Raw genomic sequence first — 21,391 nt, 5'->3', positions numbered from 1 at the left:
TTCATCACAGCTGTACGCTGGAGAATGTAGAGGTCAAAACTACTGACTTCCAATAGAGACAACAAGAATGTCTTTCTCGGGCATCCAGAATATGAAAAATTGAAATCCCAGATGCTCTGTCCAAAGCCAGGCTTAAGAACAGGACAGTAACTTTCAAACATACCTCTGGTATTATTCAGTCTTCCATATAAAAAAGTTTACATGTTTAAGGAAACTCAAATTTAACCATATTTACCCTTGATAAAGTAATTTATAACCCTGGAGAGGGATTCAGGGAGTCTCTGTTATGAATAGACCTTTATCATCTGTCACTTCACTGAAGCTGTCATGAACTTTGCACATTAAATAACAAGGTCTTCACAATAGCCCAAATTTAACAGTGCAAGATCAGACCCTCCCTATCACTAAGGGGGAGAAGGTAGAAGCTGATGAAATTGAACACTGTCTACTTATGTTACACTCTTGTATTACTAAGGACTACCAAACAACATGTATGACATTGAACTTAAACATGTGCTCACAATTTCTTAGATTGGACAGTACTGAAGAACATGCTGAACTGGCAGCTGGAATGATGGACTAAATTATCCAACAGGCCTTCCCATATCTAAGATTTACAGGTAATGAGAAAAATTACTGAGTGAGTTTAGTTTGCTTCCAGCTAGTTAGTTTCCTGATCTGACAGAGGCTTATGAACAGCTACAAAAAAAACAAGCATCTCCTGACTGATTAGGCATTTGTGTTTCAAGAAGGCTGACAATGATTATCTACCAGGAAATGAGCTTCCTACCCCCCCCCCCACCTTGAATCAAGGAGCACAAACTTATATTTGGATTCACTGGACATAGGGCTTGTCAATTTAAAAAAAACCCCAAAACAAACAAACACACAAAGCCAAGATAGGAACTTTGGGTGTCCAACTTGAGACATCTTAAAGGGGCCTTGATTTTCAGAGTGATCAGCACCCAACCTCTGGGTAAAGCCTCTTTAAACTGTCTCAAATCAGGCACCCAGAAGTTGTGGCACTTAATCATTAATTGCTTTTGGACGTCTTGGCCCAGATTCATATCACACTTAGACCACACTGACTAACAAGAAGGTTTTCGTCTTGTGGCCAATGTCTCAGCTGCCCTGTGTCCAGGTCCACAAGAAAACCCTTCCTCATCACATATAAATGGAATAGTTCAAGATGCATATTAGACATCATAAAATGTCTGTACAGTTCTATAAGGGGGGGAGGAACTCCTGCACACATGAACAATAACTAGTTTTTGTGGTTAAAAGTATAAATGCTTTTCAACTCAAAAAGCAATTAGGCTTCTGTAAACAGAACAACTGTTTGGCAATTTGTTTATTTTAGATATGCAAGTGCCAACTGAGTAATCAACTAATGCTGTATACAAAAACTAGTTTAAAAAAAAACAAAAACAAAAAACACACACACACCACACACATCTTCTCCTGAGAACAAGTAGAATCAGAGTCTTAACAGTGATCCCCCTGCCCCACCACCACCACACAAAAATCTGGATAAGAGAAGAGAAAAAAAAAAGTTACCTGAAGACATCAGAAAAAGAACATGGCACGCACCAGGTCATGAAACAATGTATTCCCAGTGTTTAAGCTGAAGATTAAAACAAAGATTCTTTCTGGGTTCAGCTGCTGGATTTCAATAATGAAACCCAATCATAAGGCGATACCAGCAGTTTGGCAGTTATAACATTCAGAGCCCTGAGCTATGTTGAAAGCATCAAAGGCCCAGAAGGAGCAAACACGATAGTAAGGTACAAACAAAAATCTCATTTCCTCTGAACCTGCATTCACACGCTTAACTCAAGGTGGAAGCAACAACCGCAGCATCCAGGGCCGGCTCCAGACCCCAGTGTGCCAAGCCTGTGGGAGGTCCACCGGAGCCGCGGGACCAACGGACCCGCCGCAGGCACGTCTGCAGGAGGTCCACCGGAGCTGCGGGACCGGCGACCGCCAGAGCGCCCCCCGTGGCGTGCCGCCCTGTTTGGGGCAGCGCAATTCCTAGAGCCGCCCCTGGCAGCATCAATATGGAACTTAAAAAATAAAGACGCTCTTTTCCTCCTAATCATAAGCATCTAATTTAGAGATAAATATTATATTTGGGCTGGGAGAAAGGAAGTTTTAAAGATGAACTTTCCAGTTTTTAAAAGTTAGGCATGAAACATGGACATGGACTGTTAGGCAGAATATTTTTTTCGACACACATCCTTAAAAATATTCAACGGTTAAACTTTTTTTTCCAAAAGAATTCCTTAGCAACATTTGACTTAGGCCATGTCTACATTAGAACTTACGTTGACAAAACTTTTGTCGCTCAGGTGTGTGGAGGGGGGAAGACACCCTCTGGCCAGCACAGTTACCACCGCTCATTGAGCTGTTTTTATTATGTTGACAGGAGAGCTCTCTCTCTCCCGTCGGCATAGAGTGTTCGCGTAGCTGCGTTTACAGCGGCACAGCTGTAAACCTGTAAGTGCAGTCATGACCTTAAACGTTATTACAGTTATCAATTCAATTAGAGATTTGGACCTAAAAAAAACCCTTTAAATGTCTCTTTAAATATGTTTTATTTTAAATGCGTAGTGTTCATTAGGCAAGAATTAAGTTTCACTCTCTCTGAGAAGTTGCCTTGAAATAATTAAATGCAGAAACCTGTTTCAGCCTCATGAGAATTCCAAAGCACTGGTTTGCAGGTCATTTTGCAGTTCTATAGCATTATTGTTCTAAGGTAATGGACTTGAAAATACCAGTTAGCTGAATCCAGACAGTGAATTAATCTGTACAGGAACTCCCTGTTCTCCTGGAAGTTTCAGTTTGCCCTTCTACCTGTCCCCTGGCTATAGAGTACATAGCTGAACTTCAGCCTGTAATGCAAGGTGTAGTACCATGGAGCAGAGTGCGCTACATTCTTACTGAGAAGTGGGATACGGGAGTGACCCTTCATTTGTCCAAAAAAAAGGCTCTGAACAGTGTCAGAAAAACTTCCTTGCAATTATTTGTCCAAACTTTCATCATCAAAGAGATACATGGAGCACTTTCAACTGCTTATGCAAATGTTGCCGATTACCTTGTGCATACTGTCACTGTAGACTGGCCTTTCTAGACAAAGCTTAGAAGAACTGTAAAATTCAGACATAGAAATGATCATCCTGAACACAAGGTTCTGCAAACAGGGTTAAACATTTAACTCTTGCATTGCCAATACCACTTCTATAACCTTGTGCAACTAAAGGATGAAGCTCTGCCATGATCCCATTGGCTTCAATGAGATGTCTCATATGAAGGAGGACTGGACCTAAAGATCGGATTCAAAGCAAATCATAGCCCCTTGACCTCAAAAGATTGTAGCAAATGGAGTATAAATCTGATACTTTGTAATTCAAGCTCTGCATGTTAAGAGGCTTTCATGCATCTTCCTATGCAAGTGCAATTCCTAACAATTGAACTAGAACAATACAGTGTGTGGGGCCAAAATGAGAAGTATCTGCTACCTTAAGGAGATGTCTGTTTAAAAAAATATTAAGAAAAGGAGAGTGCAAATGATTTAGAAGCATTTGTACCATTTAGTTCTTCTGATTTTCACTCCTGTTTAGAAGACTCAGTTGTAAAAGTGATGGAGCCATCGAACTAGTGGTGAAAATTTGCTTTCCCGGAAGAAGCAGCAGCATCTGGGCTGCTCCAAACCCCCACATTGCTGGTGGTTTGCCATCCTCCTCCTCTAACAATGTAACACCAAAAGGGCTTTTCACAGTATTTTACAGATACCTGATCTCTCATGTTTACCTTGTGTGGTATTTTAAATACCTGAACCTACATCTAAAAATCATTTTCATAAAATAAATAAAATTAAACAAGCCTCTTTGGTGGTGTTTTTATTTCCAGCAATTGGGTTGGATTGGTGGAGGGAGGGTGGGGGGAGAGAGAGAAAGAAAAAACAACACAGGAGCCCTAATCTTTGAAAGATACAGTTCCAGCAATGTTTGTTTTGAGCTAAAAAGCTACTTGCTGTGCCTTGCATGCCAGTGATCCTTTCATTTCGCTATTAGGATAATTGAGCAATAGAAAGCACATCGAAAGTAACTAGAAATTGGCAATTTTAGTTGCATCATTGCTGAAATAGGGTAAGCACTTCAGGGAGCGTTTTTGCTGTCTTTTTCACTACTTACATAGTTTAACTCGATAAGATTAGAGTCCTAAACTATACTTAACTGTGTAGACTTTATTCCATTAGACAGGCCAAGTAATCTGGAGTGGAAGTTCATGTTTTACCTTAGTTTCTGATGGAAGAAAGTTTGAGTTTCCATTGGGGAAAAGAAAGGCAAAGTGAAAAATAACTATAGCATTAATATCACCCAACATCTAAAGGATGGATCATTGTCTGTGCCCAGAATCCTATAACTTTGCAATGATGAGGCTATAACTTGGACCAAAGAAGCACCCAGGGCCTGATTCAAAGCCCAAAGTCAAAAGGAGTCTATTGACCTCTGTGATATCGTCTTTGGATGAGTCCCCAACATTCTGAATCAGTCCCTATGGCACATCCAGCTTTTCTGAAATGGACACCGAGAGCTGACGTTTCTCATCTTTGTTCTGAAAAGGTTGGTTCCTTCACTCCCTCCCTGGCCAGGGGCTGTGAGGAAGAGATTACTAAGAATTCCATTCTGCACTGAAAACAGCTAAGGAAAGGAGGGATAAGGAAGAGGAGGGAGTGCTTATTCACCAGGTTTTTTTTTTTGTTTTTAAACTAACTACTCTTTTGGGGGGGGGGGTTCAGAACTCAAAAAAAGAGTTTCCATTTATAAACTCCAGGTCTGGCACATGTGAAAACATTTTGTTCTTAAAGTTCAAAGATGCTTCACACATGTATGCATTCTACATGGAAAGATTAAATGTGCAGAGCTCACGGTAGCACGGTGTAAGCTGATACCTCTTGACTGTCAAAATCATTTCCATGCATTGAGCAGCCATCTATAGCCTCTTGACTTGACTGGCACTCAAAGTCCACATTAGAGTCAATTTTTGCACTAGCTCAAATACAAGCTTTCTGTACGCAGAGCTGGCAGCATTGGGATCCAACATTCCAGCGGAGTTAGGTCCAGCCACTGTCTCTTACACACTTTCAAAGGGCATTAGAAGGGGCCAGGGAGTAGTCAGCTTTTCTGATAAGGCTTTGTACTGCAGAATCAGACATGTAGATATTTGAGTGATTACACATTAAAGGGTATCAACACCGGATAACTATCTAGTGTATGATTTCATCTTCCGCCTACTGCAGTCATCTCTGTCCAGGAGTATGCTGACTGCATAACAATTGCCATTTGGCAAGGCAGCTTGTGAGAAAGACAACACATTGCACCTTCAAGAAATTACTTTTCCCCCCCATTATTATTTGCACTGAAGTAGGGGAGTGTCCTGAAAAACTTGCAATCTAACCCAACCAGACAGAGGATGTGAAGGGAAACAAAGGCACAGAGAAGGGATATGACTTGCTCAAGGTCACACAGCAGGTCAGTGTCAAAGCCAGGATTAAAAACCCAGGTCTCCTGACTCCCAGCTCAGAGCCCTGAGCTCTAGATCACACTGCCTTGACTTTTTTCATTAAGATAAAAAAGTGTCCTTGAGGGTTTGTCTATATTGTGCAGTTTAGAGCAACAAGGCTGTGTCGACACAGCCTTGTTGCTAAAAGTCAGCGGGTGGAAACGCTCTTTGTCAGTACTTTGTTGGCACTTTTGCCGACAAAATACTTCCAGCCCTGCGAACGGCATTAGCTTTGTCTGCAGGAGAGCGCTCCTGCTAACAAAGCCGCGTTCACACTGCCACTTGTATCAGCAAAACTTTTGTCTTTCCCGGGGGTGGGGGGAGTTAAGTACCTGTGAAAGACAAAAGTTTTGTCGAAAACTTCGCAGGTAGACATAGGCTTCAGACTGAAGCCTATCAGTCAGCAGCTCGGTCTCACCCTTTTCTTGAAGCAAAGAAATTAAAAGCAAGAATCTAAGTTGATACAGGGGTATGGCATTGGCAGGTATTTTTCATGCTCAAAAGTGAGGAAGTTCCAGCATGCTGAACTCATGTAGTTTATCACTTAAATATAATTGAATATTATACTTTACCAACGGTATCAAACAGATGCTCGAGTTCTTTACAAAAAGAGATAAGACATTTAATCATCTTACTGACGTAAACCCAAATAAGTCCTTAACACTGACAAGAAAACCTCTGTTACACCCTTTCCTTTTCTCTATCTGCACCCCTTTCTAGGTTTGCCAAGCCCAGCCTAGTCAGAAGGGATATACAACATGTCAAACAGCAATGTGGATTATCTGTTCCTCTTACAGAAAAACAAGGCTGAAAGTCAAGCCATGGTAACAATGTGCGAAGTAGAACTTATGTTTTGATAGGTTAGTTTGAATATCAATTTGGATGGCTACTGTAAGAAATGCAACTAGCAGACTTTATTGACAGACATCTGTGGAAGGCTCAAAGGAAAGAATCCCCATTAGAGGGACACCTATCGGGCCAAAAAGTCATTTTTAAACTTTCGGACCAAGTATGTCCTGACAGTGTCTCTTTAATTCTATTAAGAGTAAGAAGTGCTTAGTAAAGTCGATACCTACTGGCTCTAACACAGAAGGGAGAAAGCAGCTTAGATGCCTCAAAGCACACAATGTTATCCAGAGTATTTTAATATTAAAAGAAGAGAGTTGGACTATGCCAAGGGAACCAGAGGCAGCCAATGTGGCAGGTGACAAAAAACCTGCTGTATATTGTCTACTGGAGCTTGGCCAAAGAAGAAAGCTGGCCAGCGAGGGGAGCAAAAAATAGGGCAGTTTCTAATCTCACCCTCTCTACACATCTAAACCTTCACCAGTAATCTCTCCTCTTGACTTTCCCCCCATCCCCAAAATCCTGAGCTAATTGGTACCTCACATGATCTAATGTGGCAAATATGATACCTGCTGAATGTACACAACCTCCAACATCCAGAACATGTTCCTTTCCTCCATAACAAACCCGACAATCCCTTATGCCCCTTGCTTCAACTCATCTTGCCCTACTTGCCCAATACTTCCATCATTCTCATCTCCTACTCCTCCCTGCCCTGCTCCCCACTGCCTCCTTTCCCTTCAAATGCACCTCATTGTGGAAGCTCCGGTCCTTCTGGCAGCTCTTGGGTCTAGCTCTGGGATCTGGTACAGCTGGACAGCTCCTTGCAGCTTTGGGTCCTCACTGGCAATGAACTTGACTCTTTCCTTCCACTAGCAGCTCTCTTCCTGCTGAAGGCTTTGTAGTCTTCTCTAGCTGCAGCAGCCACTAGGGAAGGTGAAACTTACTGCGTCTCTTTTATAGATGCTTCTGCAGGCATCCAGGTTCTGCAATGAAGAGCCTGGATACCTGTTAGAAAGAGCTGTAGAGGAGGAGTCGCTAGCGCCACATGACTACCACATGCTCTGCAGACCACCACTGGTAGCCAGTGAACCTACTTAAACAATTGCAAATATAAAAATAGCAATACCAGTTGGACTCATTTACAGATGAAGGCTCCGGTTCCTGTTTTGACTTGTACATGCTGGATTCCCACTGTACTCCAAGTTGTTGTTTTATAGAATGCAAGCCCGAGCTCTTCTTCTAAGCAAAGGTTCTTCCAGATACCCCACCAACTTAGCTCATAAAGAGCATTACCAGCAGAATCTGCTTAACCTTTGCCACCTGAACAGTGACCAAGCACCGTCAAGTTATTTAAATAAGATAAGTTCAGGCATCTCTTTAAGCCAAGAATCACTAGCCTATTACTATAACTAGCCCCACAGCTGCAACCAGAGCTATTTGACTTCAACAGAACATAAGGACATGCTTATACAAACCCAACGACAGGTTCATCACCACATCTCTGCTGAAATTCAGAGTTTTATCGAGTTGTAGATGCAATAGTGCAGGATCTAAAAATCTACAGCATCAGCATTTTACTAGTATTTCTATTAAACTGCAGTAAAAGAAATCTCAGATACAAAAAAAAGGCAGTGGCTATTTCTTGGTATGCTGTGGTCATCTGTATTCCTCTAGATGCTCACACACAAAAATTACTTTGTTCTGGCTGCAGGCTTGCACCAGGCTGGATGAAGAAGACAAAAGGAACCGTTTAAGTTCTCACTCTAGTACTTAGTTTATTTCAAAAGCAGTAGAATCATGTAATTTCTTAACTCAGACAGTGTCTTCATTTTGGCCCCCTATCTCTTCTCGGAGCAGTTTACTGTTCTTTGATGTTCTGTTCCATAAGATGGTCCATGAGGTATAAGCATTTAATTTTCTACAACAGTCTACATATTAATGTAGCTGCATCCTGGTCTATAACCACAACTGCTGTGAATTGTAAACAAGATAACTAGAACAGCATTCTTTCAAAGCACAGTTTCTGATGCATTTGCCTCTTGCACAAGAGAAACATTGCCTAGACTTACAGTGACATCTTATTTGCAAAGCATTTGTCCATTGAAGGGAAATTAGTTTGATTGTAACTTTTGATGGGCTCAAACCAAAACCACAGATCTGAAAATTCTGAAATACCGAAGTGTTCAGAATCCAGAGATGAATTTTGCAGCTTCATCCCAGCTCTAATTGCAGCTCCTGTATCTGCTTGTATTAGCTTCATTTTTCCCCATATGAATTTGTCTCTTAAAAGGCACTAGCTGGGCAGTCGAGGCAGCTGAAGCTACAGAACAGGTGCAGAACACCTCCCCATGATGCCCTGACAAGATGCCTCAACCCTGAAATAGAGGCAGCCACCCGTAAAGTTGGGAAGGGAGTTCTATCTCTATGCCCAGTCAAGCCTCATCCTCTGCTGAGACTGCAAACTAAGTGCCAGTTGTGCTGGTGGTTTGTAGTGACCCCACCAGTCCACTGGGAACTAGACTAATGTCACCAAAGATCTACCGTGAGTTACTGTTCTCCAGACAGGATTTGACCTAGCAACCTAGAGGTAAGGTACCCAGCTAGCATATGCTACAATGTACGCTACCATCTAAGACGGCTCTAGGCATTGGTCATAGACTCAGCCTCCATCTCCTCAGCCACACATTATAAGTGACCCAACACAAGAGTACAGAAAAAGCTTCAGCCAAAAAGAATAATCAAAGCTAATCAGTTTGACAGCTCATTTCAGCAGCAACAAACACCAGCCAACCTTCTCTAAAGAATGGTCTTTAATACCCATGTACAATAGGGACTCTAATCAGGTTTCATAAGATCTTCCTTGCAAAAGTGTTGAGAATTAACATTATGCCCATATAAAAATGATGGGAATGTTAAACTTCAAAAATGATGGTGCTGTTGGCATGTTACGTAGTTGTAGGCCTCTCTGCTTTCCATAAGTTCTGGTGAAACTGCCTTTTCTTCCTCTCCCCTACATAGCCTAATAATGAACACTAGCTGGAGTAGCTGATACAGTACAAGCATTAGCATCACTCTACTTCCCATGGGATCTCAAGATATCTCCTGCCCTTAAAATGTAGCTGAACCAATATTTACATTTATAGGACAGCTTCCATCCCACAGGATCCCAGGGTGCTTTGCAAATCAGTACATCAATTATACCTATGAAGCTCATGTCACTCTCTGAGGTGCAGTCAGGGGTGAGACTGAAGCCAGTATACAAACACCGTATGCTAATTTTAAGCAGAAAAGGAAGAATGTTGTGTTCAACTGAAGCTTCTGTGGGAGACACTTTAAATATATGAGAGACAACATGATCTAGCAGCTCGAATCCCAGTCGATTGCCCTGAACTTCTGGATTTTACAACATTTGGCAAGTCACTTTACTTATCTGTGCCTCCATTCCCCTTCCCACTCTGGTTTGTCAGCTCTTCAAGACAGGGATTGTTTCATATGATGTGTTTGTACAGTGTCTAGAACAATTGTGCCCATATCTCAGTTGGGGCCTCTAGATTCTATCGTAATACAAAATAAAGAAGAAGAAGAAGAAGCAGAAGCAGCAGCAGCAGGTAGATCAGCCAGGTTGGAATTGTGCTAGCACCCCTCCGCTTACACGAAGTAACGCTACATGGCAGGCACTTCCATGGCTATTCCTCCCACATTCCCATTCCGTTGGACGGTTCAGGACCACCCTTATTTAAAAACAACTGCCGCCACCACCACCAAACACCTACTACAATAGCAAACATCACATCATACAGTAAAGCTACTTCAGTATCTGTGGTGATCACCCTAGAACATAGGTTCTCAACCCTTTTTCTTTCTGACCCCCCCCCCCCCACAACATGCTATAAAAACTCCATGGCCCACGTGTGCCACAACAACTGTTTTTTTCTGCATATAAAAGCCAGGGCCAGCATAAGGGATAGCAAACAGGGCAATTGTCTGCCCACACAAAGCTACATTGCTCAGGCTTTGACAGGGTTCAGGGCACTGGGCTTCAGACCCATGCAGTGGGGTTTCAGCTTTACGCTCTGGGCCCCAGCGAGTCTAACGTTGGCCCTGCTTGGCGGACCTCCTGAAGTCTGCTCCCAGACCCCTGTTTGAGAACCACTGCCCTAGAATACTTGGGTGTTTCTGAGGAATCACAAGGTGAAGTGATGAATTCACTGCCAACACCACTTGCTATGCTCTTTTCAATGTTCTTTGCAATGCCCTACTTTGCTCATGGGATCTGAAAGGATCTCAAGTGCTATAGATAAGACTGGCAGATTCCTTCATATTTATGTCCACAGGCCATAACTGCAAGTCACGACATTCCACTTACTAGTCTCAATGCACCCTTGCCATGGAATTGAGTTTGCCCAAGGACAGCATGACCTTGCCAACCAGAAGCAGGTCTCCAGCCTTAGTTACTTAAGACACCCACTGACAAGGGGTTCATTATTTTAGAGCTCTCTTTCACCCTCCATTGCTGGTATTTTTAAAAAGACACCATTTCCCACACTTTGCCTTCTGTTTGCCTTGGAAACATGAGAGGAGACAATCTTACTATTTACTTCATCAGCATCAGAAGAGTCAAGATAGCTCCGTGTTTCAATAGTTATTGACTACTGTTGAACAGCAGCCAAAAAACCAACACCCCCTCCCAAACCAGTTTTTAATCTCAATGAAAAAACAGTGGATTTAACAGAAAAACATTATTTTTCAAACTGGATTATTCACCCAAGAGAGAACCTATTAGAAATAGGTCAGATTTTAAATATACCAAGTAGATAGTCATCCTTTAATATCTTGTTCTGAACAACACTTGAGTAGTTTTCTCAATCATAATCTGCCCCCTTTTCTATTTCACAAGCATGGATTTCCACATATGCAAACCCCCTTCCAAGCCCAGTTTTCTATTGAGCTGAACTTTAGTGTCGATATTTTCTTTGACAACAAGTGCAATTTACAGAGTGCCTCGTCACGCCAAACCTTTCAATGGGAGCAGTAGCACCAATTGTCAGTAGTGGTCAGGCTAGTGTTAGTTCACCAGCTCTGCACTATGAGCACAACAGCTCAACACATTATCTGTCAGATTAACAGAAGCAAAAGAATTTATACTTGTAATAATGGTGACATTTTAGACAATTTACTTAGAACCTGGACGATTTTCTGTATCTCGAAATTAGTTTAGAGCAAAGTGGGGCCTTAAACAATGGACAAGGCCTCTATAACTTATCCAAGAGAACCACTTCCGTAAATCTTAAGAGCCCAATCTTGTAGCCTTTATTCACACAAGTATGCAAGATTGGGCATTTAGACTGTAGGCTCTTTGGGGCAAGAGTTATGCCATTTAGTTGTCTGTGAAGTGCACATTCACGCGGCTGCCTAAGCAAAAACAATTGGGGGAGGGGGGGAAAAAGGGAAGTTTGTTCAATATGCTCTGAGCAGAGATTTAAGAGATCATGATGGAATACCAACATTGAACAAACACGCTTGCTATGCCAAACTACTGAAGCCAAACAATGCCCGAATTTAGGGAGCAGCAGGCTTGTATTAGAAGTTCCTCCTTTTCGGATTTGTTACTACACATTCCACACGATGTTGACTGCACAAATCCAGGCTGTTGGACTGTGTGACAAAAGATACATTAGATGCAACAACTGGAACAGTTTTGTTTTCAACATTATTCCTACCTGGAGCCATATTCTATCCCCAAATATATGAACACAAATCCCACAGAGATCAGTAAGAGCGTATACGGGTTTGTGCATGTATCAGAGGGAAGAGCCTGCCCGCTAAACCTAATTGCTGCACTAAGAGGACTGTTACATACATAATATTTTATAGGAAAGGCCCCTTACTTCCTCCTGTTAAACCACAAGCTATTGCATTATGCCAGCTGTAACATATTTACACATTCAAATAAGTGAACTATAATACAGACTTAAAAACAAACAACCATATTAAAAAATGTACAAAGCAACTAGCAATAATTAGACTTTTATCAACAGGATGCAAACAGCACAGAGCTGTGAAGCATTTAACTTTTTTTTTTTAAATATAGTCCAGTTATTGTAGTCCAGGAAACAGCTAAATATTTAGACTGTTAGACTAGTTACCAAACCCTCAGAAATATCCACCCACAATTGCCCAGATTTTGACCATTTAAGAATAAGATCTATAGCCAAGTCTGCAACAGCATTCACATGTATTTACATAATACAAACATCCCTATAATTATGTCTCAAGTATTTTTTTTTTTAAAAACAGCTAGGAAAAGTTTAACTGACATGCACATACTCCTTAAACCATCATTGTAGAGGCCCAAGTGTCACTCATATTTGAGTGACATCTAGAACAACAAGTTACTGTTGTCTAATAACTTCTAGGTTTTAGAAGGAATAAACCCCAACAACCAGACATAGCTTGCACATCTTAAACTAAACTGTTATTCAGAACAAATATTTCAATACAACTTTAAAGTAGCAATTGTTTAATCACATAAAATGGTTTTCTGGTATTCAGAGACTGCAATTTTATGGGCTAATCAGGGGGCTGGGAAGCAGGAACTCTGGAGTTCCACGCCTGTCTCTGCCACTGACCCCCTCTTCAGCCCTGTGCAAGTCACTTCACTTCTGTGCCTCAGTTTCTACATCTATGAAATGCAGCTAGTAATAATACAACACACCTGAGAGGTAAACCAGTATGCTTTATATAAATGGTAAATAGTAAACAACAATGCTGCCTTTCAACACTACATTCAGTACAGCTGCCCTGCATCCCAGGTATGTATTTAAGTGCTTTTTTTGGTTTGGTCTTTATGGGCTGATGCTTTAAGGATGCTCAGGCACCCTGGCCCTCAACTCCTGCAATCTTTTCTCCAGTCTAAAAGGATTGGACATAGCAAGTCTCCATTATCCATATACCTCTAAACCAAGGGAAAGGGTTACCTCCTGGGAGCAATGCACTCCTTTCTCCTCACTGATGGGATTGGGTGTACTTTTTGGGACCAGTGTTACCTGCCCATATTGCCAAGTCCCCATGCCCACCTGTCAAGTCAGGCTGAATGATCGGCCCTGCAGCACTCCCAAGCTGGGAAGCAAAGAGCAGATATCATGACCAGAACTCTTAACCTCTGTGACAGATGGGTTAACTTGCTAAAAATTAAAGAAGTTAGTTTCAGGAAGATAAAACACATTTCCACATGTTGCTACACATGAACAGAAGGCAATTTTCAGCCTGCAGCTGCTCAATCTGATTTTCAAAATACCAAAAGCACTCAGACTAATCACTTAACCTCTTAAACGCATATTTTCTGCCAGACTAGTTAAGAAGTTTGCTACCCAAATGCCAACTTGCATAAGGACCTGTAGCCACCCAAAAAAGGTAATCTGAATGTATCCAGATCCGCTCGCCATTCCATTTAGGCAGCAGTTTACAAAACACCACTCTATAGTCCAGACACCTGACTACACTGGTTTACAGCTATTCCCTATTACCACCACCCCCTTTCCTTCACCCTTCTAAAGCTCCCTTTTAATATCCATGTCTCTCTCTCTCTCTCTATGTATATATACACATACACACTTCCCCAACCCCGCCGCTTTACATGCGACAGGAGACATGAAGTTGGCCTCTTGTCCATTTAAACCCATCGTCTCCAAGGTAGACTGATGGATTGCTTTCCCCACCCCCAAAACTATTTCCTGCTGCTGCACAGTACCAAACTTGGCGGGGGAGGGAGAGAGAGGGAGGAGGGGGCTGCTATCTGATCGGTTACTACTTCCACCCCAGCCCCCAGGCTGATCCGAGGACACGGAACACGGCGCAGGATGGAAGCCTGCCATGAAAGTAAAGGGAGGAGGAGGAGGAAATACCCTGGTCAGGGCCGCTTCACGGGTCTCCCCCGAGAAAGTTCAGCTGCCCCCGGTCCAGGTCACTCCCCTGCAACCTGCCCCTGCTGGTTTACCTGCTTGCACAAGCGGCTCCGCCCGCCGGGACGCTGCAGCCCGGAGCGGGTTAGCAGCCGCTTTGTAATCCCATGTTCCCGCTGGGGATGGAGGCTGACGAGGGTTAACCTCAGCCCACAGCTAAGCTCAGCAGCCCATCCACATGGTTACTGCACTTGAGAGTCGCTCCGCGGCGGCTTAAATACGCCCGAGCGGCTCCCTGGGTAATGTAGTCCCGGGCGGGCTCCGGACGCCGCCCAGGGCCGGGGGCAGAGGCGGAAAAGCCGCACTACAACTCCCAGCAAGCCCCCGCGCGGCGCCGCTTCTGGAGACTCGGCAAGGGGGGAAACGTGACTCCGTGTCAGAGCGAAGGAATCTCTTGTAAACGCGCGGCGGAGTCAAGGCCGCTTTCCCGAGCTGCCATTGGCTGAGCTGCCGCCTCGAGCGTGCGGTCCAAAGACCCCCTCCCTGCCAAGGAAAGAAAAAGAGGGATCGAATTTAGGCAATTCACCCTGAAAACACATGTTCCGGTCTCTGTTTCCGAGGGATGCTTCTGCTAGAGCTTGGTTTTGGGGCTTTCTAGCCTGGAGGTTTCTATTGGCTGTCACATCCCATTTGAACTCCCATCAGGGCAGCCAAGAATTTCAAATATCTGTGACATAAAAATGCACTGTTGTGGGAAAAAGGATTAAGGCACAGAAAATATACTTAAGCCCAAGGCTCTGCGCAGCTTTAGCTAGAGGTTCACAGAGGGAAAAAGTATGTAATAACGGCTCCAAAGAATGGCAGGACGGCAGAAAAACAATCATGTTAGATCGGCCAAATAAACCACAAGAAAATCAAATGTGAGAAAAATAAATACAAAACAAATGCAAGGATTTAACAGAGCCTGGAAAGAGTAAAGGATTTAACAGGCTGTGCTTAAACTGTTAAGCTTAAGTGTTAGTGACAGGGGCATCTCAAAGTTATATTGCACAGTATGTTGGCTGCAACTCATTCACTGGCATTAAACTCAAGAAAGCCCTTCCCCTTCTTTACCCTCCCCACCCCACGTACAGCATTAGACAAAAGGCACGGAGCATTTCATAGCTGTTACCCATTTGCTTGGTTGTTTTCGCCTTCCTCTAAAGCAGCCAGTATTTGCCCACTACTGGAGAAAGGACACCAATGTTGATGAGCCAGCGGTCTGATTATGACAATATGACAATCCAGTGTTTGCTATTTTATCAATATATGGATTCTTCATAAGAAACACAAGTCTGTACCAGTCATCATTATTGCTACTGAGCTGAACATCTAGAAGTCAAGGTACAGAGCTCTGACGCTTATGCACAAGTCAAGAAATAGATAAAAGCTCTCTGAATTTTGGTGGTGGTTTTTCGTTTTTTCTTGGTGAGGGTAGAACTCATTACCCAATATCGGAAGGATAACTACGCATTCTCCTAGTGAATTCTATCCATTCAAACCAAAAATCTATCAATGAGTGCTTCCTGAATCAGGAGTTTCTTGTTTATTTTTTCTTCATCATTAACTTTGCACAGCTATAAAGATGGATTTTCCCCTAACTAAGAGCCCTACAAACTTACCCTAGGAGCTGAAAAGTAAGCTCTGTTCTTTCTGGTTTGTATAGCCTCATCAGTAAATAAAGATTCTGCAGGCCAAATGTTACCCTCAATGCCACCTAGAACCACATGGATAGCTCAGTGGTTTGAGTATTGGCCTGTTAAACCCAGGGTTGTGAGCTCAATCCTTGAGGGGGCCATTTAGGGATCTGGGGCAAAAATCTGTCTGGGAATTAGTCCTGCTTTGAGCAGGGGGTTAGATTAGATGATCTTCCAACCCTGATGTTCTATGATAAAAAAACCTCATCCATGTGATTGCATAGGTGGGTGCAATATAGACTTGGAACTGAAATTTAACAATTTTCTGTTAGTGCATACCAGAATAGAATGTCGCTTGCTCTCCAACAGCTGAGTTAGCTCTGTGATGCAGTAAAACTGCATTCTGGTCAGTAAAGGCAGTAGACATGACTAAATACAGTAGATCTAGTGAGCATGATGTTGCTATAAATGACCATAACCGCACTTTCATATCTGGCAATGGAATCTATTTAAATTGGCAGCCCTCTAGACGCTTTAACTACTGAATTTCACTTCTAATTTGTTGCTTCCTGAAAACAATGTAGGAAAGCTCACCTTCAGAATTATGATAAACTGACTCTACTGCAACTGCCCTGTCACCTGCAATAATGTACATTCAGGGTCAGTATCCGAGATGAGGTGGAGAGTTCTATTTCTAATCACCAGCAACCAAGGGGTTAATTCCCAGGTTAGCTCAGACACAGGTGTGCAGAATGGAGTAACAAAGAAGAACTGCTCAGGAAGTTGCAGATGAAGCATTGTTAAAAATTACTATAGAGGAAATGTAAAAGCAGCAAAGAGTCCTGTGGCACCTTATAGACTAACGGACATATTGGAACATGAGCTTTCGTGGGTGAATACCCACTTCGTCGGATGCATGTAGTGGAAATTTCCAGGGGCAGGCTTATATATGCAAGCAAGAAGCAGGCTAGAGATAATGAGGTTAGTTCAATCAGGGAGGATGTGGCCCTCTTCTAGCAGTTGGAGTGTGAAAACCAAGGGAGGAGAAACTGCTTTTGTAGTTGGCAAGCCATTCACAGTCTTTGTTTAATCCTGAGCGGATGGCGTCAAATTTGCAGATGAACTGAAGCTCAGCAGTTTCTTTTTGAAGTCTGGTTCTGAAGTTTTTTTGCTGCAGGATGGCTACCTTTAAATCTGCTATTGTGTGTCCAGGGAGATTGAAGTGTTCTCCTACAGATTTTTGTATATTGCCATTCCTAATATCTGATTTGTGTCCATTTATCCTTTTCCGCAGGGACTGTCCAGTTTGGCCAATGTACTTAGCAGAGGGGCATTGCTGGCATATGATGGCGTATATTACATTGGTGGACGTGCAGGTGAATGAACCGGTGATGGTGTGGCTGATCTGGTTAGGTCTTGTGATGGTGTCGCTGGTGTAGATATGTGGGCAGAGTTGGCATCGAGGTTTGTTGCATGGATCGGTTCCTGAGTTAGAGTTACTATGGTGCGGTGTGCAGTTACTGGTGAGAATATGCTTCATGTTGGCAGGTTGTCTGTGGGCGAGGACTGGCCTGCCACCCAAGGCCTGTGAAAGTGAGGGATAATTGTCTAGGATGGGTTGTAGATCCCTGATGATGCATTGGAGGGGTTTTAGCTGGGGACTATATGTGATGGCCAGTAGAGTTCTGTTGGTTTCTTTCTTGGGTTTGTCTTGCAGTAGGAGGCTTCTGGGTACACATCTGGCTCTGTTTCCTTATTTCCTCGTGCGGGTATTGTAGTTTTGAGAATGCTTGGTGAAGTTTTTGTAGGTGTTGGTGTCTGTCTGAGGAGTTGGAGCAGAAGCGGTTGTATGCTTCAGTTCATCTGCAAATTTGACACCACTAGCTGAGGATTAAACAAAGACTGTGAATTCTAGGCAAAAAAGAGACAATATCTCAGCTTCTTCATTTAAGGGCGGAGAAAGCTCCTAATCCACTTCTCTAGGTCCTCCACAGGAGACTTCCAGTAAAACAGGCAAAACAAGACTTAACATGCTTGATATTTCTGAAATAAAAAACAAAACAAAGCCTTCTGGTCTTGCTTTATACATCATAAAACAAACAAACATTTACTAATTTTCCCCTCCTAGTTACCTTTAAATTTGCTGAAGGCGGGGAGGGTAAGGGGAATGACAAGGAATGCTGAAAAAGTAGCACAGCCTAATTCTCTTCCCCATATACTTCACCAAAAGCCTGATTCTGCCCTACCTCCTCATGCTGAGTAGTACCTTACTGCAGGAATGGTCGCAATTAAGTCAGTGGGATTATTCCTGGAGTAAGGTATTACTCACCCTGAGTAAAGAAGATGCACAATTAGGCCTTAAGTGGAAAAAAAAATTGGCTGTCTTGAATTTACAGCTGACTCAGCAGCAGATTCATTACTAATAAACAAACTAATAAAAGCACTCAAACAGCATCAGAACTTAAACCCAAAGCTGAGTTTGCTCAGAAGCTAATTGCATTTTGTTGTTAAGTCCAGCCCTCTGGCATGGAGGGGGGAATTAGAACCCAAATTTATTTGATGAAAGTGTAGAAATACTGCACCAAAGAACTCAGGAGAAGGAGCAATAAGACCAAACAAGCAGGATACACCAGAGAAGCATAATGTTCATTGGCTAAGAGACGTTTTTGTGAACTCCACAATGATACATTTTAAAACACAGTTTTAATAAAGGAAAATTGCTCAGCAGATTGTTTTGATTTCTATAAGTGTCTGACTTTGAAAACAAGCTATTGTCCTATAGTTACCACTGCACTGGATATTGGGAGGAAGAAAGCAAGTTGCTGGTAATTCCTTTGTATTTTAAATAGGGAATAATTATTGCATGGGGCAAAGATGATTACTAAAAAATAAAAGGAACATTTATATTTTCTGACCCCAAAAGCAAATTGGTTTTATAATTAAATTTGTGTTTATTTTTTTTCCCTTCACTCTGTAGCTTGTCTAAGTACATCACAAGGCAAAAGGGACAAATGACTGATAAGTGGAAACTCCCAGCACTGTCATTTTAACACAGAGGACACTTTCAGGCTAGGGAATAAAATCTAGTAGTGTTCCTATCCAAGTCCTAAAGACAACACAAAAATTCCTTCTCCTTGACTTCAGGGGGCTGCTTCTTGTTGTTTCACAATCCTAATCTGTACAGATCAAGATGACATTAAATATTTTTAACTATAGTAAATATCTAACTATAGTAAAGATTTATTTTATTATTAGGACATGATCCTGCATTCCTAATAGACTCCAGAATACCTCTCATTGGTGTCAATGGAAGTACTGGATGCACTGGGACAGCAGATTATGGTTTTACTGGCTTAGAGTCTGACTTGCCCATATATGGGTATAAGGGATGGTTAGAACCCACCTCTTTTGCCCCTGTTTGTAACAGGACCCTGGGTTCCTGTGCATAGGAGTAAACCAGCACTGGGCACCTGCTGCTCCCCGAGCTCCCTAGCAGGAGGGCAGAGATTGGGTTAAGCCTAGGGGTCCGATCTCAAAGCACCTGTCAGCACAGGGGAAGTAATTTTCATTTTTATAGAAGCAATAAATTACGTCCTCTCCCCAGAGTGATGAGGGAGGAAACTGCCTCTATCTCTGCACTGCTCCTGAGATGACACATTAACATGTTTCCCCATACACAGGGCTTGTAGTAAAGCCCACCCCTCTGTGTTGAACAGTACTTGTTAAAAATGATGTTGTGGTTAAAAATGCTGCTCTTTTTCTGGTCAGAGTGGCCCTACTTTCTCCAGCTGAAATCAATGTGAGTTTTGCCATTGATTTTGGGTAGGAGGAGGATCAGACCATAGCTCTCCCATGTGGAATTTTATCTGCATCTTGGATAAGTCGCGGATATTAATATCATGGTAGATACTCATCCTTATGCCTGTGATTTCTTACAGGTGATTTGAAAAGAAAAGGTAGTGAATGTAATTGATATGCCAGGCCTCACACACATGCCCAGAACATTCACATTGGCAGAGAATGCAATTCCCCAATGTAAGACATATAACGATAGTACTTAGCACTTCTATAGTGCTTTTCATCTATCAGTCTGAAAGGACTTTACAAAGGAGAAGTATCATTATCTTTACCAGTGAGAAATGGAGAAAGTGAGAGGCAAACTGACTTCTCCAGGGAGATATCCTGTCATATGTTTTGACACCAGTTACTAGCAACTGTTTTAAAAGAATTGACAAATGGGCCAAATCTCACTTCTTCAGCATGATTATTCCAGCAGCAGAACAATTTGGACCCCCCACACACACTTTGGTACAAAGATAGTCAAATAATGTACTGGTAATCATCCAGTCTCTGGCTTTTCCCATGGTTTTTCTGAGGAGACAAGATGTATGGGAATTGAATGAGTTGAGAGAAGAGGATTTTATTTATGGATGGCTGGGAAATTATTTTTGTCAATATAGACCCTTCTGATGTAATTTTGTGTATATTTCATTAAGAATAATAGGTATCATAGATACTAGACAGCCATTTTAAATAAATCTAAACAATGTGTACAGTTAAGTAATATGTTCAAAGAGCAGTGCACAGGATATGATCTCTGCTTAAATGCAGGCTAAATTGCTTTATTTTGGTCTTGTTTATTTCAGCATTAAAAGCTATTTTAAGAATATAGAAAACTTCACACTGCAGAAACTCCAGTAAGAAGCTATCTCCAGACAGAGGCTCCAAAGTAGCAATACTCCTCAGAGAGGATGCTCTTGATTGCAATATGTTCATATTCTCTAGTGACTGATGTTCCCTCTGCTCCCTTCCAAAAAAATGCCACATGTCTGTCAGAAATGCAGAAAGTGAAGACAGCTATGTTGAAGAGCTTACCTCTCTTGCACCATAGACCAATTCCTAGTCCCACCAAGGTCCATGGGAGTTTTGCTGTTGATTTCATTGGGATCATCATCTGGGTCTAGACATTCATTATGATCATCATTAATCTGGGTAAATTCAGTATACAACCAAGGCTCGGGACTTTGAATAACATATTATAGCCCTTTTGCTGGAGGGTCTTAAAACACTTCGGAGGCACTAGCCGGTTTAGCTTTGACACAGCTCTGAGGCAGAGCGGTAGCATTAGTCCCATTTTACAGACGGGGAAGTTGAGGCTCTCAGGAGTCGTGGGGCGCCTCAGATGACAGGGCAGTGGCAGAGGGGGGTTGAACCCCTGAGGCCAGATGGCCGCCCGGCGGGTCTAAGCACTACGGCCCCGCATGGAGTCACGCTGGGCGGCGGCCCCGGTAGCCGCTGCTAGAGCGGGGCACAGACCCGCACGGCCCGTTCGGAAGCCGGCGCTGCCCCTTTAAAGCCAGGGACGGTCACCTGACTGCGCACGTCACGCGGTGCCCCAGC

At 42.7% G+C, this 21,391-nt stretch overlaps 1 protein-coding gene across 1 annotated transcript in view; it reads right to left on the bottom strand.

The window, feature by feature from the left end:
• Window positions 1-14,546, bottom strand: part of ITPR1 (inositol 1,4,5-trisphosphate receptor type 1) — a 248,166-nt gene extending 233,620 nt beyond the window's left edge. Inside the window, exon 1 of the mRNA XM_045023591.1 lies at window positions 14,411-14,546. The gene's annotated coding sequence lies outside the window, so the exon portion shown is untranslated. The remainder of the gene's footprint in view (window positions 1-14,410) is intronic.
• Between the last annotated feature and the right edge of the window lie 6,845 nt (window positions 14,547-21,391).

Source organism: Mauremys mutica, chromosome 7, assembly GCF_020497125.1.
Source record: "Mauremys mutica isolate MM-2020 ecotype Southern chromosome 7, ASM2049712v1, whole genome shotgun sequence".
Lineage (NCBI taxonomy): Eukaryota > Metazoa > Chordata > Testudines > Geoemydidae > Mauremys > Mauremys mutica.
The sequence above is the reverse complement of the archived record's forward strand: the minus strand, read 5'-3'. Positions and strand labels throughout refer to the sequence as shown.